Source organism: Canis lupus, chromosome 6 (genome assembly GCF_011100685.1).
Source record: "Canis lupus familiaris isolate Mischka breed German Shepherd chromosome 6, alternate assembly UU_Cfam_GSD_1.0, whole genome shotgun sequence".
Taxonomy (NCBI): Eukaryota; Metazoa; Chordata; class Mammalia; order Carnivora; family Canidae; genus Canis; species Canis lupus.
The window spans coordinates 2,569,196-2,594,749 of NC_049227.1; the positions used below are offsets into that span (position 1 = coordinate 2,569,196).

Consider the following 25,554-nt stretch of genomic DNA (forward strand, 5'->3'; position numbering starts at 1 on the left):
AGTGAAGCCATATAAGCTGGAAGCATCATTTAATTTATTACTGCCTGGATGCCCAACTGCTGCTGGTTCTGCCATGGCAATTTTTAAATGCCACATTTCCAGTTCCAGTGAGACACTCCGCCTTGGCCGAGAGAGCAGCTCTTGCAGAACAATGTGTGGGGCCTCACAAGGCCCACAGGAGAGCACGATCACCTCAGTAGACCTGCAAGGCCCTGCCCCAACCTCCTGCCTGGTCCCCTCTGACCTGCTCGGTACATAACAATGTGTGTTTCACAGTTGGACTCCCTAATGCAGAGTGAACCCTACACTGTGCTGGGGGCTTTGCAGAGGTGACCTCGTTTCACCTCCACAGGCCGGCAGGGTGCGTGTTCCCCTGGTTGTCAGGTTCAAGGCTCTGATGGTGAAGCCGCCACCAGCCATCCTGCAGCAAACACACAGCAGCCCCAGATTCAGTCACTTGTCTGATTCGGAAGCTCCTGCCTTCTTGAGACACGGTGGAGCCTCCCGGTGAAGAGCAGAGGCATTCATTGGACCAGTCACCTAACCCCTGGGCTTCAAGTTTCTTGTTTGTAAACGTGGATGTTTGTGAGGATGAAGTGAATTAATAGAGGAAGGTGCTGAGAGCAGTTCATAGGACGTGGATTAAAATGCGACCCCATCAGTGAACCTTGGGGTCGGGTATGGATGTCACGGTGGAGATGTTGACCTCCTTCACTAAACGTACATTTAGGATTGCCCAAGAAAGAACCCACAAGCCCCTCATGTTCAGAGTTCAGAGCCCCAGGTTCCTAGCCCCCATTCTGTTGTTCCTCCACCAAGTCATTCAACCTCTCTGAGGCTCAGTTTCTGAATCTACCAAATGCGGACAATGATCCTTGTTCTGTGTCCTGCACAAGATTGAGAGATGGTGATATCATCGAAAGCTCAGCCGGTATGGTTCCTACCATGTGATAATGGTGATGATGAAGAGGGACCAAGAATCCCATGGGACTCGGATTGAACACTCCAGTTCCTGTGGGCGCTCCAGCTCCTAACTGGAAGGTCTGCCACTGCTTGCTCAGAGTCCCTGGGTGTCTTCAGTCACACCTGGACAAGGCTTCTGAGGAAGCACCAACCCCACCACACCCACCCACTGGCCTGAATCAGCCAATGTTCTGCACCCTTTACACTGAATCAAGAATATAGAAGTTTAGGAAGTGAAGTTTTTCTGTGCTTGGCCGAGAAGGCTCTCACCTCCTCCCATCCTGACCTCTATGATGTCCTATTCACCCTCCATGGCCCACCTCCAATGTTGCTTCCTCTGAAAACACTTCCTGAGCCTTCCTCAGGCCCTGCTTCTTCTCCGTGCTCCCTTGCTCGGAGCCAACACCTCAAGGAGCAGCCAAGAGTCAGGCCCAGAAAAGGCTGTCATTGCCAGTGGGCCCAGAAAGGGGGTCATCCCTCCTTGGAATAGATCAACAGTGCTGAGCTTGCCTCTTCAGCCTCCTGCATGCAAGGCCAACTCCTAAGACTTCATGCAGGACCAGGAAAAGGAATTTAGAGTCATTCTTTGTGGCTGCCATCAACCAAATCTCTCTTTGTTGTCCTGATGCAGATAAGATTTGTCCTTTCTTTTTTTTTTTTTAAGATTTTATTTATTTATTCATAGAGACACAGAGAGAGAGAGAGGCAGAGACACAGGCAGAGGGAGAAACAGGCTCCATGCAGGGAGCCCGATGTGGGACTCAATCCTGGGTCCCCAGGATCACACCCCGGGCTGCAGGTGGCACCAAACCGCTGCACCACCGGGGCTGCCCAAGATTTGTCCTTTCAAACTTTCCACAAACTAAGGCCCCATCTTGGCTATAGACTAATAACCAGTTCTCTTCAAATGACAGCAAACAGCATGCTGTCTGATTCCACCTGTGGGAAGCCAGGAACACAGCAGGATCCCTGCAGAGGAGAAGTTCAGGTATAAGCAGCCAGTGGCATTGCTGAGGAGAAATGGGGGTCCTAATGTCTACTGCCTGGCTCTCCAGGGATGCTTCCTTAACTGGTGACCACAGATAAAATGCATCAGAACTTAGCCCAGTGGTACTCAACTCTATCTGCATGGAACCACCTGGAGTGTCTAAAAGAAGCAACAATAACAGCCAATCAAAACCAGACCTCCGGGTGGGACCCGCACACATTGGTTTTTAAAGTCGTTTTAAGTTCTCTGGTGATTCTGATGCACAGTGAGGTGGACTCTCACTTGTGAGCATTGGAGTTCCTTTCTCGTCTCCCTGAGCTGGAGGCAGGAGGTACAACAAAGATTTTTCCCACCGCTGCAGAACATAGAAGGTCAGCGTGCATCCCACATGTCTGTAGCTGGTCAAAGAGTGGGTCAGGTTAGCTATTTCTGCGAGAGTACACACTGCAAAACCAGGCAGTTCAGTGGGAAAGCATTCTCCATGAAAATCAAACACCAAGAAATTGAAAGAGTGCCAGAGCAGAGGTGGAGTGTCCAGACCCTAGACCTCCTGACTACTTTCCCCAATCGGTAAGACAGGGATAACAACTGCGCATCCTGCCTGTCTCCTGGGGTGTTTACGAGCCCCAGATGAGGACGCAGATAGTAAAACACACCACCACTTATGAGGCTTTGTACGAAGATGAATTACTACGCTGGATTAAAGTTGTCACTGCTCTGCTGGTTGAGGGGGCATAAAATACTTTCGACATAAAAACAGTTGTGAGAGAAAACTCTTCTGATTAGCCTATTTTCACCTAGAAACCGGGTAGGTAAGCACCTATGAACCCAGCCTACAGGCACACTTAAATCCCTCCAGCTCAGCCCTTTACAAAGCAAACGACACCCATACTAGACCTCCAGCAGCCAGTGTTCAATGCAAGCGAGCCCTCTGCCCTAACAGAGCCCAGTCTGAACCAAGAAGGCAGGTGTGATACACGGGTGATGGGGCAAGTCTCTACCAACATCAGTTTGAGCAGCGAGTGAGTCTCCATTTTATCCATCTTATTTGGCTCCATCAAGAGCCAAGTGTGGAGGAAAAGCAGGTGCAGAGGCTGAGTCAGAGAAACACACAGCTCAGAACTCAGAGCAGGGTCAGCAGGGGATGAGCCATCACCCCCACAAGGCCCGCTCCCAACTGAGCAGTGAGAGGACTCTGTCTCGGGCAACATTCACAGCCACCCTCTGTCCCCTCTTCCCTAAACTCAAGGAAGCCACATAACAGTCACCCCATCTGGACCTCATACCCTGAGCCCAGCCCCACCCAGCTCTGACTCACCTGATTGGTGACCAGCAGCACTAGCACAAGAGCATCTTGTCCGCCCCTTAGAGCCGCTCAGGGTGGTTTAAACAACAGAAATTTATGTTCTCACCATTCTGGAGGCCAGAAGTCCAAGATCAAGGTGTCGGCAGGGTTGCTTCTCAGAAGCCTTCTCTCTTCTCTGGCCTGTTGACAGTTGTCTTTTCCATGATCTTCCATCTGTGTCTACATCCTAATCTCTTCTTATAAGGACACCAGTCATATAGGATTAGGGCCCACCCTAAGGACTTCATTTTAATTTAATGACATCTTTTAAAGCCCCACCTCTGAATACAATCACATTCTGAGGAAGAAGGGGTTACAACTATAGCATATGAGTTTTGAAGGGGTGCAATTCAGCTGGTTAAACCCCAATCTTTACTATTGCCCCCAGACACCCCTTTGCTTGAATTGCACTCCATTCCAATTGGCTATGCATTCTTGTGTCCTAGCCCATGGACTTGGCCTTTGGTATTGGTCACCAACCTTGCTGAGTGCCCTTCCCCATTTTCAGACTGGCTCTGTCTCTACAAATAACAGGATGGAATCCCACCTTCACTCTGACCTCTGGCCAGAGTCTCAGACTGAGTCCTCCTTGGTTCTTGTGAAAAGGAGTTTAGGCATTTTGCCAGGAACCAGTGGCTCCAAATGTGTGCTTCTTGCCACAGCTTCAGTGCCCCTCCAGTCTTTCTGCAAAAGTGCTACCTTTTGGGTGAGGGAGAACACCTGAGGGTCATTGGCAATGGGGTGATTTCCTACAGCTCCTTTTAAACTCTAGAAACCGTGGGGGATCCCTGGGTGGCGCAGCGGTTTGGCGCCTGCCTTTGGCCCAGGGCGCGATCCTGGAGACCCGGGATCGAGTCCCACGTCGGGCTCCCGGTGCATGGAGCCTGCTTCTCCCTCTGCCTGTGTCTCTGCCTCTCTCTCTCTCTCTCTCTGTGACTATCATAAATAAATAAAAATTTAAAAAAAAAGATTTATAAACTCTAGAAACCTAATCTCCATAAAATTGAAGAGCAATCCAAAGCAATGGCCAACATATGTATACACTTCACTACAAATGTTCCTGGATACACAAATAACCTATTTCTCAAGAGATGCCCATTATACTGACTAACAAGGGAAAGATGGTGTGCTTATGGAATCTGGAGGTTCCCTTGGGGTATTTGCAATGACCTCATGACATATCACACCAGACAGGTGTAGCAAAAGCCACTATTCCTAGGCAGGGTCAGCACCTGGGGCAGTGGGGTTGGGCAGGAAGATGAGTAATGAGAGAGCCAACATCCTGGCATTGATCCCAGCAGTGGTCTCAGCATAAAGTAGAAATCCTCCCGCTCAGGGAACCTGAGTGGCTCAGTGGTCAAGTGGCTGCCTTTGGCTCAGGTCGTGTTCCCCGGGGTCCTGGGGTTGAACTCCACATCGGGCTCCCTGGAAGGAGCCTGCTTTTTCCTCTGCCTATGTCTCTGTCTCTCTCTGTGGCTCATGAATAAATAAATAAAATCTTAAAGAAAAAAAAAAACAAAACAAAGAAATCTTCCGGCTTGTGATAAACTTGCTTCTTTGGCCATAGGACAGGACCAGGAATATTCATTCATTTATATAATAAATATGAATTATGTATCACCTTCTCAGCCTCGTGCTGGAGACTGGAGACAGAAGGAGAAAAAAAGCACTGTGTTCTCAAGAGGAAGCTGTAAGAGGCTCCCAAGAGAAGGGAGCAGTTGATGTGGAGAAGCCTGGAAAGCCCAGAAAGCTTACAAATACACTGCATGTATGTAGTGTGCAGGGTCAGCAGTGGTATTGAGCTTTGAGTGAGGTGGACCCTCCTGGCCAGCATGTCTAGAGGTCCAACATGGCTCAAGCTCCAGGACGCAAAGACGGGGACCTGAATCCCAAAGAGGCCTTTCCCAGGGGATACCTATGGCGGCATTGGTCCCACAGTCGCCCAGCAACTCTAGGATGTGGTGCCAAATCCTAGAGCCCCCTGAGGTCCTGGAGAGGCGGTGGACTCAGATGGCTTGAGGCTTCTCTTGGCTGAGTAAGCACACATAGGGCATTCAAAAGTCAAACCATTGTGCCTGGAGGGAATGCCATGTTCCATCTGCAAGATGGACTTCCCCAAGAGATGCTTCCATGCAGAGTCGCCCCAGCATAATCCAACCCATGAAATGTTTGGAGTGCCCTAAAGTGGAACGAGTTTCCACCCATCCACCCATGTAGAAGTCCATGTGCTTTGCCTCCAGAAGGGAGTATTAAACCAAATCCTTAGTCTATCAGAGGCGTATTAGGCAGGGTTCTCCAGACAAATGGAACCAATGGCATGGAGAGAGAGAAAAGGAGGGAGTGATTTATTTTTAAAAAATTGTCTCATACTATTTGTGGAGGTTGCAAGTCCAAAATCTGGAGGGTATGCTGGCAGCGGGAGACTCGGGGAAGAGTCTCTGTTCCCAAAGGCTGTCTGTTGGCAGAGCCCCTCTTGCCTGGGGAGGTCCATCTTTGATTTATTACAGCCTTTAACTAATTGGAGGACGCCACCCACATTAGGGAGAGTAATCTGCTTTACTCCAAGTCCACAGATTTTAATATGAATCTCATCCAACAAACAATTTCACAGAAATATCCCGAATAATGTTGGACCAAATATCTTGACCCATCCAAGTTGACACACAAAACTGACCATCATCAGAGTTCTATGCGCTGTACAAAGGTGGGGGGGTGGGTGACTTTCACTTCACAATAGATGCTATTTGAGTGAAGAAGGAATTGGTTCTTCGTATCAGTCAGAGACATAGCTCCTGGTCCCTGGTCAGAAACCAAGAAGACTCAGGACTGCCCGGCCCAGTGCGGTGGGGCCAAAGCCTCGTGTCTGCAGGGGGGTGCAACGGGGTGGAGCAGCCCCGTCGGGGTCGCAGGTCCCATGGGCCACGTTGCAGCATAAAAGAGTCTGTCAGTGAACCCAGGTACCAAGGGGAGCTTGAAGCAGAAGTTCTCAGGGCCTAGGAAGCAGGGTGCAGGGGAATGTCTCCCACACATGCAGGCAGCAGCGAGAGCTGGTGGACCTGGGGGTCTCGGAGGCAGAAGGGGTGTGGACTGATGGCAGAAGACCAGAGGGACTCAGGTCTGCGGCACACACAGCCGGACACAGCCAGGACCCACGTGCCCCCGTGGCATTTGGATGCCACCCCAGGCAGCGATAAAGTCAGACTTGAAAGAGGTGCTGATGCCTTCTGCCGTTGGTGGAATGGGAGTCTGACGTCGAAGTCACGCTCCGTTAGAAGAAAATAAGCTGCAGCTCCGAGCCGGGGGAATCTGCGGCTGGCCCTCATACCTGTCCGTGGGCAAAGCCGTGGAAACGTGTTGGGCTCTCCCGGGGCAGCCCCGGCTCTCGGCTCTCGGGCCGCAGCGGCTTTGCTGGCTGCCTCGCTCGTCAAGATGTCATGAGCTCAGGGCCTGGAAGCAGCTGCAGCGCGCAGGAGGGCGGCGGCGGAGCCGGAGCGGGTGTCCGCGCCCTCCCCGGGCCAGTGTGGCTTCCGGCCTGGCCTGGCGGCTTCCAACCCAGCCACCTGCTGCCAGGGGCGGAGTCTGACATTCTTCTGGAGCAAAGGGGCTGAGGGCCTCCCAGCTGCCAGTCCCCGGGCCTGGGGCTACTGCTGCACGCCAAACCGCTCTGCCTGGCAGCGTGGGAGCCGCAGGGTTGACTCTGGGAAGCACTTGGAGCCTCCGGTGCAGTTCCTCCCTGGTGATTCCCTGCTTCCTTCCTGCACCTTTTCCCTTCTTGGGCTCTCGAGCGGCCCCCTGCTGGCCCCAGGCTGCCCTCTGACACCACCCGCAGGCCCGCATCACTGATCTCTCTCCCCAGTGACCGCCCAGCTTAGGCCCACCGTCCCCACATGCAGACACGGCCTCCCAGACACACACAGTGCCCACTCACGGTCTCCCCCGGCTGGGGCACAAGCGAGCCTCAACTTCCCCTTCAGTCAGTACCCAGGCTGGCAGTGCAGGAGTCCGCTCTGACTCTTCGCCCGTGTCCGACCTGCAACTCTGCCTGCAAAACATATCCCAGGCCATCCACTTCCCACTCGCTCCTCGGCCACGGCCCAAATTCAAGGCACCGTCATCTCTCGCTGGAGCAAGAGGCTCCTGCCTGGTCTCACTGCTTCTGATCCTGCACCCACAGTCCCTTCTTGCAGAGTAGCCAGTGAGAATATTTCAAATGCACCAATGACCACTGGGCGATCCTGCTGGCAACCCTCTACGGGCTTCCCGTGGTGTCAGAACTAAACCCGCACTCCCAGCGCTGCCGGAGGGCCTCCTGAATCCCGCCTGTGCTCTCTTCGCAGACCACCTTCTGGCCATTCTGCTCTCCATCCCCTCTGCTCCAGACACCCTGACCCTCTGTCTCTTCCTCAGAACACCAAGCCCACTGCATCCTCTGGGCCTGGTAGCTGCTGGCCCCTTACCTGGAAGGCTCTCTCCCCAGGTCTCTTGGCATCTCCTCCTCATTGGTCAGGTCTTGAGGCAAACGACCCCTCCTCAGAGAAGTCTTCCTGGACATCCTGTCTGGGGCAAGCCCCTTACCTTTTCTTGTCTCCAGGGTCCTGAGAGCAGGACACACACTCTGGGGGGCCAGAGACGATACAGTGATACAAGAAGCAGCAGAATTTCCGTTCCTACTATTGTTTACTCCATTTTATGATATTTTTATTTTATGTACATTTTATAATGCATTGGTATAACGGTGCTTGCATGTTATTTGCAAACAATTTTATATGCATATGTCTGTGTGTGTGTGTATGTATGAAGTGCTTGGTATTTTTTGATAGATGTGCAATCAAAAAAGTTGAGAACGGCTGCTCTATGTGACCCCTTGTCAACTGAGCAAAATAGTTCTCTTTTTTTTGTTTGTTGGATCTTTCTCTCCCATAGACTGTACACTCCACACAAGCCCCATTTCCCCTGTTCACACTGTGAACACGCTGTGTTATCTGCATCCAGCCCTTATAATAAGTGTGCAATGAACATTCACTGTGGATTGAACATAGCAATAATCCCAGGACTTAGCGGAAGGACATCCAATGAATCCCAATACCTCTCGACACTCAGGACGATAGCAAATAATGTCCTAGTAGGATCCTGGCAAGGTAGGACTACTCAGAAAAATGGGCCAGGTCGGCCAGGTCCTGGGCCTTCAGCCTCCTTTCCAGACCATTCCCCTGTGCCCACCCACAGAGTCACACTGCTTTCAGGATCAGGAGAATAGCCCAGGAAGCAGTTCAACACCTTAGCCCAAGCCGGTTAGATGTACTACAACTTCCTGTGGGTATTTGCACATCAAAGCACATCCTGGAACTCAGCAGCCCGGGGCTCCACCTTAGGCTCAGCTGCAGACAGGTTTGGAGGCTTTGTGCAAGCTCCCCATCATCTCCACACTGCTGCTCCCAGAGCGTTTTCTTACAGCCGGCTTGTTTAACCTTGTTCTTTGGAAATCATTCCAAAATTTATAGGAGTTGCAACAGCACTAAGAACATGTATAGATACTCTCACTGAGATTTAGCTACTGTGCACATTTGCCCTATTGCTTTATCATCTGCTCTTTTCACGCACACACGTGCACACACACACAATTTTTTTCTGACTCATTGAAGAATAAGTTCCACACACCATATTAAATGCTTCTGGGTGCATTTCCTAAGAAGAAAGATTTTCTCCCACAACCAAAATGTGGTTATCAACGTGAGTGAATGCAATCTGGGGAACGATACTCATCCACCCTCCATCGCTGTGTTTTTAGACGGCCTTGGCAGTTCTCCTTCTCCGTGGAATAAAATCAAACTTGAAACCCCAACAGGCATCACAGATGCAGAGCGAAGGCTTGAAGGAAGAAGGCCGCCTCTGCAGCGAATCACACACATGGTGGCTCATGGCAACACAAATTAATTATTTTCCAGTTCTGAGGTCAGAAGTCCAAAATCAGGCTCAGTTGGTTAAAATCAAGGTGACACAGCATCAGTTCCTTTAGGAGACTTAAGGAGAATTCATTTCTTTGCCTCTGGTACTTCTGGGAGCCCCTGCATTCCCTCACACAGGACCCTTCCTTGAATGGCATTCCGGGGAGCACCTCCTGCTTCCTCCTTTGAACTCCCTGCCTCCCTCTCCTCACCGGGACCTTTGTGATGACATTTTGGGCCCACCCAGACAATCCAGAATAATCTCCCCATCTCAGGGTCCTTAACTTAATCACATCTGCAAGTTCTCTTTACAGGGAAGGTTAACATTTATCCCCATCTCCTTGATTGAGATGGGGATATATATATATTTTTTTTGGGGGGGGAGGGCCATTATTCAGCCTACCACAGGCTGTATATGAGGAGGTTGTAGACTGCACAAAGGCACCAAAAATACAGCCTGTGCTTTATTTGCCAAACCCCGTATCTTTGCACAAAGACCCTCTCTGATGCCAGACACGTGCCCTGAGGGATACATCTGCCCAAAGGGGGCTGCTTTTAATAATTTGCACAGAAACTCCATGCAGACCAGCTGGTGGCAAACCTGTTGCCCCTTCTTTCTCTCTTTCCTGGGTTCCCGGAGACTCCTTCTGAGAAAGCTTTTAAGTTCTAGGGCCTGTTTAAAGCTCCAGGACCCCACTATTAAGACGGCTTCTGGCTCTGATGTGCCACACGTTGATACAGCATTGAAATGGCCCCCAGGCACCTGAAGAACAGCTGTCTGTGAGCTGTGACCCCAGATGCAGACGGAGTCCCCGCGAGGCAACCTAGTCCTTCCCCAATGAGAAGCCCCAAAGATTCACAAGCTCAGAAGCTCCCTTTGGCTCCTGCCCTGTGCTTGCTCTCTCAGCTCCATGGTTTCCCCAGGCTAAGCTCTTAGCACACATCATCTGCTTACCCCATTGCGGACCCAAGACTCCATCGTGACTCCTTCTATGTAGCTAGTTGGAGACAAGCCAAGGTCCCCAGGGCCCTGAAATGGCTCTAGGAAAGGCCTCCTTTTGTCACATACACTTCACTCTGAAGTCCCCACACTGCAGCCTAAGTACACACACACCCCTGTGGTGCACTGGGGAAGCGTCAGGTCCCATGGGACATCTGGTAACCTCAGGTTTATTGACACAGGGGGACCCATGTGAGAAGGCAGGTGTAGTATCACACCTAGAAGATATCTGCTCTCTGCCAATCGACGCTCGCTCTGTGGCTGTGTCAGCAGAAGCTGTTGGTGATCTGTCCCCTCTCAAAGCCACCAAGTCATCTCTATCCTCCTAGAGGTGGCCCTAGGAAGGCCTCTGTTCTCCAGGTACCACAAGTGTGGGTAGATTGATGATAATTCTTCTTCTTCTTCTTCTTCTTCTTCTTCTTCTTCTTCTTCTTCTTCTTCTTCTTCTTCTTCTTCTCCTTCTCCTCCTCCTCACCCTCCTCCTCCCCTTCCTCCTCTTGCTCCTCTCCCTTCCCCCTCCTCCCTTCCTCCTCTGCCTCCTTCTTATTCCTTCTAAGAAATCATCAGATTTTGTAATCTCCTGGCCCAGAAAATTTCTATTGCTGATTTCTTGTCCATTTCTCATTTTGGTTGGGTCTACATTGACATTTTCTAATTCAGGATTCCTCATAGCTACAGTGTTATGACTCCTGTGAGCAGGACAGCTGGGCCACCTCGGCCCTTCCGTATCACTCTGCAGTCATGAGGCCCATGATTCAGTACAGAATGCTCTGTTCCATCATAGCTCCTGCACACGGCTCCTGGTACTTTCTCCCACAGATATCCACCGCTTGAGGTCCCATCAGAACGTGTTCTTTCTTCACGCCCCCAAGATCATTCAAGGTTCCCACCAATAGGCAGAGAACTCAAGGGTCCCCTTCTCCAAGCCATCACCATTCCACCTGGCCTCTAAGATAACACCCTTCCCAGATGCCACCACTGTCAAACCCAGAGCCTCCTATGTGCAGCCCCAACACCCATGGGCCACCCTGTGGTGTCTCCCCTTCCTTCTCCCTTGCTACCTCCTCCATGGCTAGGCAACCCCTGACCAGCACCAGGAAGACACAGCAGAGTCCCCAGGGCAGCAGGCAGGCTGTTCTCTGCTGCCATTGGGAACAAGGCTGGAGACTGCCTGGAAGTCTTTGGGGCTTAAAAAACAAATGTTTTGGGGATCCCTGGGTGGCACAGCGGTTTGGCGCCTGCCTTTGGCCCAGGGTGCGATCCTGGAGACCCGGGATTGAATCCCACATCGGGCTCCCGGTGCATGGAGCCTGCTTCTCCCTCTGACTATGTCTCTGCCTCTCTCTCTCTCTCTCTCTCTCTGTGACTATCATAAATAAATAAAAATTTAAAAAAAAAATTAAAAAAAAATGTTTTGGGAACCAACTATATGTGGGCAACGTGCCTGATTTGGGGTCAAGGCCACATTTCCATCAACTTTTGATCATCCCAGCCATAGAATAAAGAAGTATGGGTCCTTGATGTGCCAACAATCTTTCCCCCTAGAGCCAGAATTCATATTTTGCCCATTTCATAGGCAAGGTAATTAACACCTTTCAAGTTTTACCTTTTCTTCCTTGAGGAATCAAAAGGTTCATTTCTTGAATAAGACTTACATAAAAGGCTTTAAAAATTACCCTGCAAATGAATTTCCTCTCCAGCAGAGCAACAGAGACCTATGGAACCTGTTAAATTGCTCCCTGGCCAGTGTTAAATTGATTCAAAGGCTGGGGTGCAAGGCCATGCCAGGGATGATGGCAGCAGGAGTGTCCAGAGAAAATACTGCACCTGCTTCTCCCATTGGGCAAGCTCTGGTGACTTAGGTCGCAAAGCTTGTGGCCTGGAGAGGAAAGCCCACCTTAGAGAAGCCACCCTGAGCGAGGCCCTATAAGCCCTGGGGGCAACCCCAGGCCAGAAGGAGGTTTGGCCAGCCTTTCCCCACAGTGACCACTGTCAGACCAGCCAGTCCTTGCTGTCTAGATCGCCAGTGCATGCAGCTGGCCTTGGGTCTCCCCTGTTTTCTGGCTTCCTATTTTCTTTTAAAAATGCATCATGAGCAGTATTCATAATAGCCAAAAATAGAAACAACCTACAAGTTCATCAACTGATGAATGGATAAACAAAATGTGGTCTATCCACAGTATGGAATATTATTCGGCCATAAAAGGGCACAGAGATCTGATATATTCTACACTATAAGTGAACCTTGAAAACATCATACAAAATGAAAACAGCCAGTCACCAAAGACCACATACTGTGTTATTCCACTTGTGTGAAATTTCCAGAATAGGCAAATCAATAGAGATAAGAAGTAGATTAGTGCTTGCCCCTGGGCCCAGGAGTACAGGGGTGGAGAGGTGACAGTTCAAGGCTGTGGGGTTTCCCTATGGGTAATGAAAATATTCTAAAATGTATTATGGAAATAATTGCACACTTCTATAAGTATATTAAAGACCATTGAATTGTGCACATTAGATGGGTGTATTGTATATATGAATTACATCTCAATATGGCTGGTTTTCTAAAAATGCATTATGAGCAGAGGTGGCAGGGAGGGATTATAGCACAGAGACGAGTGGCTATGGGCTTGCCATTGAACTCCTCTGGGCCCCCACAGCCTCATCTGTAGAGTTGGGCAAATTCTGCCAACCTCCAAAGGTGGGATTAAAGAAGATGCTCTGTCTAGACCCCCTGGCCCAGACTCTGACACAAAACGGGGACATAATCGTTACATTAGGTAGGCAACTGACTTTGAGTAGAAGAGCTAGGGCCTCATCCCAACCCTAACATCGCTTCGTTCACACTTGGCTTCTCCCAGTCTCCGGGTCACTGGGAGTAAAATGGGGTGAGAGGCATGACCTCACAAAATCAGAAAGGTCAGTAAGATAACGAGTCCTGCATGTTACCTGCACCACAGCAGGGGCCCAGTACAAGTGTGTTGAACAAGTGAATGTATGATTGGATGCTCATTCTACACACACACACACACACACACACACTCCTTCAGGGTACCAAAACTGAACAAACCCACGGCTCCTACCTTGCAGGTTGACATTCTCAGCACTAGATTTCCAACCCCCAGGAAGAGGCCAGCGCTCAGGGATCCCGGGAGAGGCCAGTTCTCTGCAGGGCAAAGGTATGAGGTGGTTTCTCCAGGTCAGATCTGGGGCAGAGGCACATCCTAATTTCTTCTCAGAAAGTACGGGTGCCACGTGTCTCTGGTGGCCTCCCTGAGCAGCGGGCTCTCAGATGGATGCACTTAGATCCACTAGGTGCCAGGCCCCAACTCTACCTGCCCCCATGCCCTCCCCAACCTGTCTTTGGGCCACCAGTCACCCACCCGTGAGGGACTCCTGGTTCTTCTGCCTCATCAACTCACTCAGATGGAAGAGGACCAACCCACCTCCCTCTGACCTAGAGATTCCAAAAAAAAGGAGAAACAAGAAAGGTCTGGGGCCACTCAAGAAGGCCAGAGGGACTTCTCCAGATATTCCTCTTGAACTTCAGCTCCAAGTCCAAGGGGAAGGGAGGCCTTGACATGGGCTTTGGTCTCCTTTGAGCAGGTCATGGATTAGGTTTCAGGAGAAAGGGAGCTGAGGCGAATTCTTGCCATCACCAAAGATTCTCAGATTAGGTACCATCCACGCTAGAGTGGAAAGGGCAGTTAGCAGAGCAGTGACTGTCCATCACCGTGTGGATGATCACACCAGCCTTGTCAGATGAGCAGGTGCAGGGTCCTGCTGCCCCATTTCACAGATGAAAACAGGGTCTCAGGCTCACTCACACTCCCGAAGGAGAAGAGCCACTTGTGCTCAAAGACCCAGGAATTCTTTGTGGCCTTCCTCCAAAGATCTGCAAAGTGTGCAAAACAAACTCATTTGGAAATGCAGAGAATGGCACTCTGGCGCCGGCAAATTGGAACCTCCGTGTGTTTGGCATTAATTATTTCTTCCCCAGTGGATGCTGCAGGAGGTCGCTAGTCACTCAGCTTGGCGAAAACAATCCCCTTGCCAAAAAGGGAAGAGAAGTGGAGAGGAGCAGCTCTGCTGGGCCGAGATCCAGTCCCAAGGCCCCTCTGGGAGGGAGAACTGGAAAGGGCTGCAGGATACTTGGGGGGCGGGCAGCTCAGCCCTTCCTGGTAATCTCTCCAGCCTGCGGACCCCGCTGGGACTGTCAGGCCTCCACGCACCCAGGGCCCCAGGGAACAAGGAGAGTGGAATGAGGAGAAAACACCAAAGATAAGGAATGGGTCCTGGGGACGACACCCTGATTTCTGAAGAGGCTGGGAGTGCTAGACCTCCAGAGGAGCTCGGCAGAGAGACCAGGCATTCACCTACTCCCCGGCTTGTTCTTTTTACTGTTGGTTTGTTTCTTTTGCCCCTCTCTGCTCTCCTTCTGCAGATGGTCAGGTGTTTCCTGCCACCTGCCTTCCTCCAGACAACTTCTGGTACAAGGCGTGCTGTGGACGAGAGGGGTACCTACTTGCAGCATGGGACACATCTACACAGCCTTGATCTCCTGGACTTGACATTCTTCTGGGGAACTCATGATGGGCAAGCAAACTAATCATGACTGTGTTCCAGCAGGAATGAGGGCTATGGAGGAAGGAGAGCTGGGCAGTGGGACAGGGTGGCCAGAAGGTAGGGAGAGGAGGCCTTTCAGCGGAGACCTTTGAGCACAGACGTGAATGTGACAAGGAGGCAATCATGAGACAGAGGATGCCTTGATGCTTGCCAGTGCAAGTTCCTGGAGGTGGGAACAAGGCTGCTGAACTCAAGAAGCAGGGTGAAGGTGAAGGTGAAGGTGAATGTGGCTGGAACCTGGAAGAGTGTGGGAGGTGATGGTAGGGTTGGAGAGGTGACCAGGAGGCACAGCATGCAGCACCCTCCAGGCCAGACAGGCGGTTTGGATTTCACTCCCAGGATTACGTGTGGGCCTTGGACAGGTGCACACACAGGAGAATGTGACCAGACACATCCTTCAGAAAGGTCACTAGGCTGCTGTGCAGGTGGCCAGAATGGGAGGAGGCAAACATGGAAAAAGAGAGAACAATCAGGAGCCTCTGTGGTTGTCTAGATGAGATGAGGGTGGCTCAGCCCAGCGTGTCAGTGGCAGAGGATGAGAAGAGGTCAGATTCAGGGTTTATTCCAAAGATAAAGCCACTGGGACCTACAGATGGGTGGTGGGGGAGGGGAGGACAGAACAGAAGAAAAGACTTAGGGAGCAGTCAGGGCTTTTCTGCCTGAGCAGAGGAGGCATTCACTGACACAGGAAGGAGGTGAGGCGGATGTGTTAAATTTGAAATCCTAGACATGCAGTCCCGGCTGTACTAGAGGTTGAGTGAGTGTAGCTGTAACTGAGAACACTTTCCCCAGGACTGCTACACACCAGAGCCAGCCAGGAGCTCTGCACCGCCTCTTCTGTCTAGGGACAGGATCTCCAGCACTGGCTTGGGCACACAGAGATGAATCCCCTCGGTGGAAGGTCCTTGACTTAAATTCAGAGCAAGCCTGATGGACTGGAAGCTGCCATCCCTCTCCCCCGATGGAATCATGGCCTGGAAACACACATACACACGCACACACACACACACACACACACACACCTAGCCATCACAGCCATCTCGCCTGGGTCACCTCTCAGACATATGCGTAATTCGGTAATTATTATTAGTGTTCAGAACTTCCCCTAGGCTTGATCATGTGCTAGGAAATGGAAGTTGAAGATGAGTTTAACAGTCTTGTGGGGGAAGACAGACCCTTAAATAAGCGACTTCACAGACAGCAGAGGGGAAAACATGCTAACTGGACACGTAAGCAAGATGCAGAGAGATTGTAAGGGAGGAGAATTCATTCTGCCGAGAAGGATCAGGGAAGCTTCACCCAGGAAATGTTATTTGAGTTAGCCTTGAAGAGTGATGAAGTGGGTAAGGATATTTCTGTTCGATGGCACAGCGGGAACAAGAAATAAGGTTGTGAAAACATGTGGCCAGTGGGTGGACAAGTGGGTGAAGCCCAGGATGCTTGGAGAAATGTGAAGAGCCCGAGCGGCAGATTGTATCTTCCAAAGATGGCTGCACCAATATACATTCCATCCTACTGGCTGTTCTTACAATATGACATTGACGTTCCTCTGCCAAGAGATGGGAGACTTTGTTTCCTCTCCTTGAACCCGGGTGAACTCTTGTGACCCCCTTGACCGACGAGGTAGGGCAGAAGCTGTAAGTGCGCAGCTCCCAAGGCTAAATCATGAAAGGCACTGAAGCTTCCACTTGGCCTCTTGGATCATTCATTCCGGGAGAAGCCCACTACCATGCCGTGAAGACGCTCAAGCAGCCCCATGAATAGAAACCGAGGCCCCTAGGTGACAGTCAGCACCAGCTGGCCAGCCCTGTGAGGAAGCCACCTTGGAAATGGATCTGCCAGCCCGGGTCAGCTTTCAGAAGATTCCAACAGTCATCTGACTGCAACATAACAGACCCCAAGCACAAATTACTCTGCCAAGCTGTTTTTGAATTCCTGACTCACACGATCCAGGAGCATAATAAATGCTGTTGTTTTCAGCCAGTGCGTTTTGGGGTGGTTGGTTTTGCAGCCATAGTAACTAGAAGAGCCTGAAGAATTATTGAGAACACTGAATGTCCTGCTGGGGAGTTTGTTTTATTCTTCACAAAACCAAGCATCACTACTATTTTCTGGGTGGAGAGTTGTGTTATTCAGCCTATATATCTTAGAAAGACCATTCTGATTTAAAAGATAGAAGAGAAAGAAGAGAAAAACAGAAAAGAACAGTCCATGAGGACAGGGAGGCCATTGTAAGAATCTAAGGGAAAAATCAAAGTTTCTGCTAGCCACAACAAAGGAAAGGGGCAAATACATTGGTGTTTGGGAGGCCAGTAGAGCAGTGATGATGACAAGTGTGGAAGGAAAGGTGAAGCTGGAAGAAGGATGATGTTGACAGGCGATTCTGAGCTTCTAGCTTGCTAGACTGGGACAGTGCTATCCTTAATGGGACAAGGTATGGTGGTTTGTTAATGTAAAAATTGGGAGGGCTCCCTATAAAGCAAAGCTCAAGCCTTGGCATCTTCTCAGGGCTGGCCACATATCCACGCCTTGGCTCTTCATCCCATGTCCCCCAGGCCATGGTCAACCCACCAAAGCCCTGTGCATCTCCAGAGCCACTTGACTAGATGCCCTAGCTCTGGCACTCAGCCTCATGAACCAGAGGAGGTGGCCCACCTGATTTTCCTCTGTAATCTTCCTTCCCCAAATGCTTTCAGTCCCTTAATAAGTCCTCCCAGCTCTACCTACAAAATCTAACTATATATACTCTTTGTGTCTCCACTAAAGGCCTTTCCCCAAGCCACCACCACATCTCATCCAGAAAACTGCTATATTCTCCTGCTTGTTTTTATTTTGTTTGGCTTTATGGTGCTTAAAAGAAATCAAATCATGTCCCACCTGTACCTAAAATCCTCCTCTTGGCTCTCCATTGTGCTTAAAATAAAACCCTGAACCCCACCCAAGGCCTCCAAGGCCATACATCTAGCTCCATGTCTCTGATTCTTCTTTGACACTCTGCTCATTGACCACCCTGTTCTGGCTCCATTCACTCCTTTTTTGGTCTTGAAAGGTGCTTCATTTCATGCTGTCCCAGAACTTTTGAACTTTCTCTTTTCTTCATCTGAAGCCTCCTTCCCCAAAGTTGAGGTCTGGGGACGGGCACAATAAAAGTACTCCTTTTTTTAAACTTGAGTCTGAACAAACAGAGAAATAAGACAAAGCTATGGCAAAAGAAGATCAATATGTCCCTTTTACGACTAAGAAAGTTGAGGGTGGAGAGGGTAGCTTAATGTGAATGCTGAATGGCCTACAAACAGTACTCCAGACCCAGTGCAACCTCTCCACCGTCTGACCCAAGCCTCACCAGTGTTAAGACCCAGGACATGCAGGAACAAAGGCAAAGTCCTACCCCCGAGGGCAGCTGCTCCCCAGACAGAAAGGGGAGGAGAAAAAGTAGAAGGCAGGAGACAGAAGAGTTAGGGGTGCCTGGTTGGTTCTTCCCAACTGCTATCCAGATCAGAGTTGAGGTGCGGTGAGGAAAGGGGGAGAGAGAAGCCAGGTCGTGATGCTCCACCAAGAAGAGAGAAGGTGCATCTACTAGTATTCAAGGGCTTCAAATGCCTACGTCATTCTCATGTCTCAGGTCTCAAAGAGGCCTTTGCTAGCTACTCAATATAAAGCATGTCTCCCCACCTCATCTCTACTTGATCTTCACTAAACGAAGTTAGTTCTTTGCCTCATATGGAAGGTCCATCATCACCACTAGAACATAAGGCTCTCATCTGTCTTTTTCACTACTGCAATTCCAGTGCCTAGATCAGTACCTGGCACATAGTAAGTGCTCAATACAAATTTGTTAATGAACCAAAGAGACAAGAACAGGAATGCTAGAGCTTAAATCCCTTCAGTTGTGGTCTGTTGCTGGGGGCTTCTGGTTCACTAGGTCCCCAAAGGAAATTCTAGCACAGCAGGGTGATGCAGTGGCCCTTGTGAGAGTGTGTGTACGTGCCTGGTGAATGCGTGTATTTCCTACCAGTCTGGAAGCATTAAGCCCCTTCTTACCAAGCACAGATACTATTTTAGGAGACAATTTGCGACTAGCTACCATGACGACAATGTCTCACCTATTTCTTTTGCTCTGAGACTCAGAGCACTAAAAATGCTGTGCAATGTAATTGGTTTCTTCAGCGTGGGGTCTAAGCTTTCTGGGGTGTATTATGTTCCAAATGAAAAGGAACAGCAAGATAAACCATTGCCCCTGCTTCCTCTCCTAGAAAAAAGCCAGTTCTTCCTTGCTCTTCCAACCCATACGGGGTTTAAATGATGGAGAAGCTGTCACCCTGGGCCGCTCTGTGAAATGCCTCTTCTTTAGCTATGAGAAAGGAAAAGGGGGCAGGCAGGAAGCCAAACACCTGCGTAGCAGCTAGCCTTTCAGGGCAACAGTGATGTGGTCTGAGAGGGTCTGACAGGCCACTGACCTCCGGAGGGCTCCCCTGGCTCACTCCACAGAAGGCAGTCCTTGCTGTTGACCTTGTTCCCCATGTGCATGTTGAATATCTGCTCCATAGAAGAGTGTGGATAGACATCACAAGACAACATCCACCCCCTACCAGGGGCACACAGTCTCAAAGAAGCAGGGAGCAGAAGACGGCTCTGGAGTGTTTTGGAACAAGGGGTGAATGGCTTCTTTTTCACAATAAATACAAGACAGGGCAAGTCCATTTGCAGCACCTTCCCACACACACACAAGCACCAAAATCTCCCCAAACCTGTCACTTCAGCCTCTCAAATACGGGCTCTTGTTTTCAATCTGTGGAGAAGAGAGGTTAAAGAATTCTCTTTCATTTCACTCCATTAATAACTAAGCAGCATGGCCTGAAATATTTATGGGCACGAACACAGAGAATATTCTAGTCAGGACAAGGCAGATTGTGGTGGTTTTCAGGGCTGCTGTCTCAGGCCTTCGCAGAAAAGATAACTAAATGGCTTTGGTGGTCAGGAGGGGCCAGTGGTGACAAAGGCAGCCTCCAGGTGTGTGTGATCTCTCTGGAGAGGCCCAGGAGCCAAAGCATCTCTCCTAGGAGGTGTGGCCAGTGTTTGCTGCTGACAGTGCTCCCTTCTACTTTCCAAGGCAGCAGTAGGTCCCAAGGAGAATGCATGTGCAGAGCTACAAGTCCCCTGGTCCCAAGTAGGTTGTGTTGAGCAACTGATTTATGGCCAGAGGAGAATATCTCAACCTCCAGTTGGGCAACTGTGACCCAGGAGACTGTGAGTAGGTCACATGGCTTCTATGAGTCTCCCTTCCCTCACACCGAAAACAAAGAGCTTAAGTGAGATCAACTCTAAAGTTGCTTCCAATTCTATGTCTCTGCTATGAGAAAGTATCTTAAAGCTTCACTTTCAGAAGAAATGAAAGAAAGAAGAAGAAAGAAAGAAAGAAAGAAAGAAAGAAAGAAAGAAAGAAAGAAAGAAAGAAAGGGAGGGAAAGAAATAGGGAGGAAGTGAGAGGTAAAGGAAGGAAGGAAAGAAGAAAAAAAGACAAAAGAATGGTAGAGATGTAATAAAAAAAAGTCAGCACTCTAATTCCAAGAAAATAAAATAATAATAATAGTAAGACATATTGCATTTACCATGGGCTGGGCAGTTTTCTAAGCCCTACATGATAGATACCTTTATTATGCCCATTTTAGAGATAAGGGGGACTGAAGCACAAAGAGATTTAGTCATTTGCTACACTTCAGTGTCTACAATGGTAAAGTCATGGTTCCAATCCAGGCAATCTGACTCCCAACCTATGCTGGTAATCATAATGTTATACTGTCTAGTCTATGACATTTCATTCACTTGGTCATTCATCAGAACAGAGTGTGTAAAGCCCCTGCCATATGCCAGGCACTGCCCTGGGTGATGACTTAGAAATCTTATAAAGCACACGAATGAATTTGTATACAAGTGGTTCACACGAGAGTAGAGACATGTTCATCCTAGAAGTCTTCTGGCCCAGGTGTCCAGACTTCTGAAACCACCTTATCCTTTAGGATTTTTTAAAAAGATTTTATTTATTTATTCATGAGAGACACACAGAGAGAGAGAAAGGCAGAGATACAGGCAGAGGGAGAAGCAGGCTCCATGCAGGGAGCCTGACGTTGGACTCGATCCCGGGTCTCCAGGATCAGGCCCTGGGCTGAAGGTGGCGCTAAACCTCTGAGCCACCCGGGCTGCCCCCTCTAGGATTTTGATAAAAAGAGTTGAACCTCATCCCACATATAGGTCCAATATCTTCCCAATATATCAGAGTTCTTCAGTGGAGGCGCAAGCTTGTATTTCTCATAGCCACTTCTAACTCAGTACTTCTGCTAAATTCTCCTTCCTATCATTCCTTATTCTCCCTTCCATATCTGCTCAAATCCACCCAAACACTGGTTAGAGTAGAGTTGAAAAAAGAAAAACATATGGACATATTAATCAACGCAGAAAAAACAGTTGACAAAATGCTATAGTCATTCAGGATTTAAAAAAATAATTCAACTTTGTCAACCTAAGAAGGCTATCTATTTAAAACAAAAAAAACAAAAACCCTACAGTTAACATAACACGGACTAGGAAAAGATTCAATGTTCTCCCCCCTAAAATCAGGAACAAGGTGAGGATATCCATTCTTACTATTTCTATTCAACATTGTACTGGAAATCACAGTCGGTGAAATAAGGAAAGAAAAAAGAAATAAAAGACATACAAAAAAAAGCCCTTCCTATTTATAAACCACATAGAAATGCCAAGGAATCCACAAAAAGAACTTCTAGAACTAACAAGAGAATTTAACAAGGTCACAGGATGGAGATTGGCCACAAACATCAATTGTATTTCTATATACCCAGCAATGAACCAGAATTTAAAAATCAATGAAATTTACAATAACTCCCCCAAAATGAAATGCTTAGGCTTATAGCTGACAAAATACATACAGCATCTGACCATGAAACATCAATGGAGGAAATCAACAAAACCCAAACAAATTGTAAGACATGACATGTTCATGGATTGGAAGACTCAACACAGTAAAAATGTTCCCAAGTTAATCTCTACAGTTAGCATAATTCTAATCAATCAAAATCATATCAATTTTAGGGACGCCTGGGTAGCTCAGCGGTTAAGTGTCTGCCTTTGGCTCAGGGCGTGATCCTGGGGTCCCAGGATGGAGTCCTGCATTGGGTTCCCAGCATGGAGCCTGCTTCTCCCTCTGCCTGTGTCTCTGCCTCTCTATGTGTCTTTCATGAATAAATAAATAATCTAAAAAAAATCATATTAATTTATATATATTTTTGTATGGGAAAGTTAAGGAGCTACAACAATAGATCACAGATCTGAATATAAAATGTGGAATTGTAAAACTTAGAAATACAACAGAAAATCTACATGAATTCTTAGACAAGCTAACCCAAAGCATGATGGGTATAAGAAAAAAGACTTTACAAAATTTAAAATCTTTGCTCTGCAAAAGACATTGTTAAGAGAATGAAATGACAAGTTAGAGACTGGAATAAAAGATTTGCAACTCACATATCCAACAAACGACTTGGATACAAATTATAAAGAACTCTCACAACTCAATGGTAAGAAACTAACAGCCTAATTAAAGATGGACAAAAGGATTTAACAGACCCTTCCCCAAAGAGGATGTAGGGAAGTCAGATTAGCATATGAAAAGATGCTCAGCATCTTCGATGTTAGGGAAATGCACATTAAAACCATGATGAGACACTGCACCTACTAGAATGGCTAACAACAACAATAATGAAAAGGAGCTGTATCTTGCTTGTGGGAATGGAAAACAGTATGGCCATTCTGGAAATCCATTTGGCAGTGTCTTATAAAGAAACCATACTACAACTGAGAATGTTTCTAGGAGAAGAGAAACCATGTTTACAAGAAGCCATACATGAATGTCAATGGCAGCCCCATTCATTACCACCAAAGACTGGAGACAACCCAAATGTCCTTCAACAGGTGAATAAAAGATTAATAGATGAACAAATGTGGTACTTCTAGGTGCAGGAATACTACTCAGCAATAAAGAAGAATGAGCTATTGACACAGTGACAGCTTGGATAAACCTCAAAGCCTAAATAGAAGAAGCCAGTCTTCTTCCAGTTATGGGATGCATAAGTCACAGGAATAAAAGTCAGGGCATAAGAAATACAGTCGGTGAGAGTGTAATAATGACATAATAGGACAGATGGTAGCTATACTTGTGGTGAACATAGCATAATGTGTAAACATGTCAAATCACTAAGTTGTACAGCTGAAACTAATGTAACATGGTATGTCAACTATACTAAAAAAAAAAAAGATAAAAAAGAAGCCAGTCTTAAAAGATTCACTTACACACAGAGTGAAAGAAGCCAAAACAAAAGACATTGTATGATCCCATTTACAGGACATTCTTGAAAAGACAAAGCTACAGTGATGGAAAATAATCTGTAGTGGTGAAGGGGTTGAGGTGGGAGCAAGCTGACAACCAACAGGTAGCATGAGAGAATTTTCTGGATTGACGGAACAGTCCTGTATCCTGACTGCATTTGGTTACGTGAATCTAAACACATGCTAAAGCTCAAAAAACTTTACACTGGGATGTGGGGAGGAGCAATTTTACAACACGTTAACTTTTAAAATAGAATGTTAAAAATATCCCCCCAAATAATAGCCACAGTCAGCTCACTGTCTACCTTTCGCTTGTGCTCCCTGGCGGGAAGGACTTCTCCCACTAAAGAGAACACTGCTAATGCAGGCAGAGGCAAAAGAGCAGGTGTGGCGCACCTGTGTTCCCACAATCCCCCAGTTAGCACATCTGTGCCCACCGAGGGCTCTACCTTCCAGGCTCGGAGCACTCTGTGAAGGTCAGACCTGGAAGCCTCCTCTCACCAGGCTCTGCATAGAATCCCATTCTGAGAATTGTGTGTGTAGTCCCAGAGTTTTGACAAAGCAACTCTCCTCAAAATAAATAAATGAGCAATTCTCATCTCTCGCCAGCGTCTCTTGAGAAACGTTGAAGAGGATGCAAACACTGACCTCAGCTATACTTGTTGCATGCTCTTTTCTCTCTCCTGGAGAGTTCTCTTGTACTCCACAGTGCTCCAGAGCCTCTTACTGCCAACTCTCCTGTGCTCGGCATGCTCAGAGGAACCCCCCTCCTTCCTCTAGCCAGGTGGCTCTCTCTCCCATCTCATGCACCCTTTCAGCTCCTGAGCTCAGACTCAGACTTAACACCATCAGCCTCCCTGGTCCTCAGGCATTTGGACTCGAGCTAAACTACACCACCAGCTTTCCTGGGTTCTCCAGCTTGTAGATGACGGATCTTAGGACTTGTCAGCCTCCATAATTATGTAAGCCAATTCCTCATTATAAATACCTTTATGTGTGTGTGTGTGTGTGTGTGTGTGTGTGTGTGTGTGTGTTGATTCTGCTTCTCTGGAGTGCTCTGACTAATACACCACCCACTTGCTTTGGATGAAGGCTTATAAGGAGGCCATAGTTATTCATCTGCTCCCTGGCGGTAACATTGAGAATCTAATAGGGCCACTGTAGGCAAAGTTAATGGCCCAGCCAACCGCGGTTCCCCTTCCTCCTTTGCTAAACATGATTCATTTGGACAGCATTGTATCAGTCTCAGGGGAGCAAATCCCGAAAGGCAAAGAGTCATAGAGATAATGTTGAGTTATCTGTATTTCCACCTGCCCCTGGAGCTAAAGGTGACCTGCAAATACGGTTCTAGCCAATGCGGAAGTAAGCTAGGGGTTGTGGGGAAGAGTCTCATAGAAAGGAGGAGGCTCATGAGAACAATTCTTACTTTTGGCATCTTAGCGACCACCTATTTTTTCTTGTGTCTGGTAAGTGATGCTCAGAGCCACAGCCACCATCATGCGATCATGAAAATCTGTGTGAGAATCCCAGAGGTTCAGATCCAGCACCACAACTACCTACTTCCAGACTTTTGTGGTGGGAGATCAGGTCAAATACCTTTGTCTTCTGTTACTCTCCGGTGAGGAGTTCCCTAACTGACACAGACACAAGGCTCCTTTATCCTTTGCGCCGCCCCTCCCCCCCATAGGCTGCTCCTGGTGAGAACTCACGGTGCTGGCCAGAACCAGTGTCTCCTCTGTTTGGTGCTCCAGGAGCAAGGAGGGGGCAATATGGTTCCTGTGCCCTCCGTGTGTGGCATGTGTTCTAGAGCTCAGCACAGCCCTCTGCAGTCTGCAGGTTCACATCTTTGCAACCCCTGTTGCAGCAGAGCTAAAGCCTGGCTAAGCAGTACAAAAATAGAGCTCTTTTGGAAAGATACCAGGGCAGCTCATGCCATGGAAGCGTGTGCAGAACAACAAAGTCTTGGCAAACATGGCAACCAGAACAGCTCTGGGAATCTCAGCAGCAGAAATCCATGGACCCTCTCTCTAGGATGCCATCATGAAAGGACTCCTACTCCCTCTTTCCATTAATTTATGTCTCTGTTCAAATTTCAGATTTCCAGGAGAGAGATTCAGACTGGTGGAGCTTGGTTGGGTACCTTCCTTTACAAAATTCAGTGTAGCCAGTAGCTGAGAGGATTTTTTGGTCATGCCTCACTCACTTCCTATCACTATAACCAGAGATAGACCACAAGACCCCAGGGAGAGGGATCTGCCTCCAGGAAAGCATGAAGCAAGTGGTGCTGGTA

The 25,554-nt window shown here is 48.5% G+C and overlaps 1 long non-coding RNA gene across 1 annotated transcript; it reads right to left on the reverse strand.

Annotated features, from left to right (window-relative positions):
* Positions 1–4,827: 4,827 nt before the first annotated feature.
* On the reverse strand, positions 4,828–25,108 carry LOC119872316. The gene is made up of 5 exons (XR_005360303.1): positions 24,974–25,108; positions 13,322–13,404; positions 7,754–7,911; positions 7,225–7,338; positions 4,828–6,621 (listed from the first exon to the last, which is right to left on the reverse strand). It is a non-coding gene; the product is annotated as an uncharacterized LOC119872316 (long non-coding RNA).
* Positions 25,109–25,554: the final 446 nt, after the last annotated feature.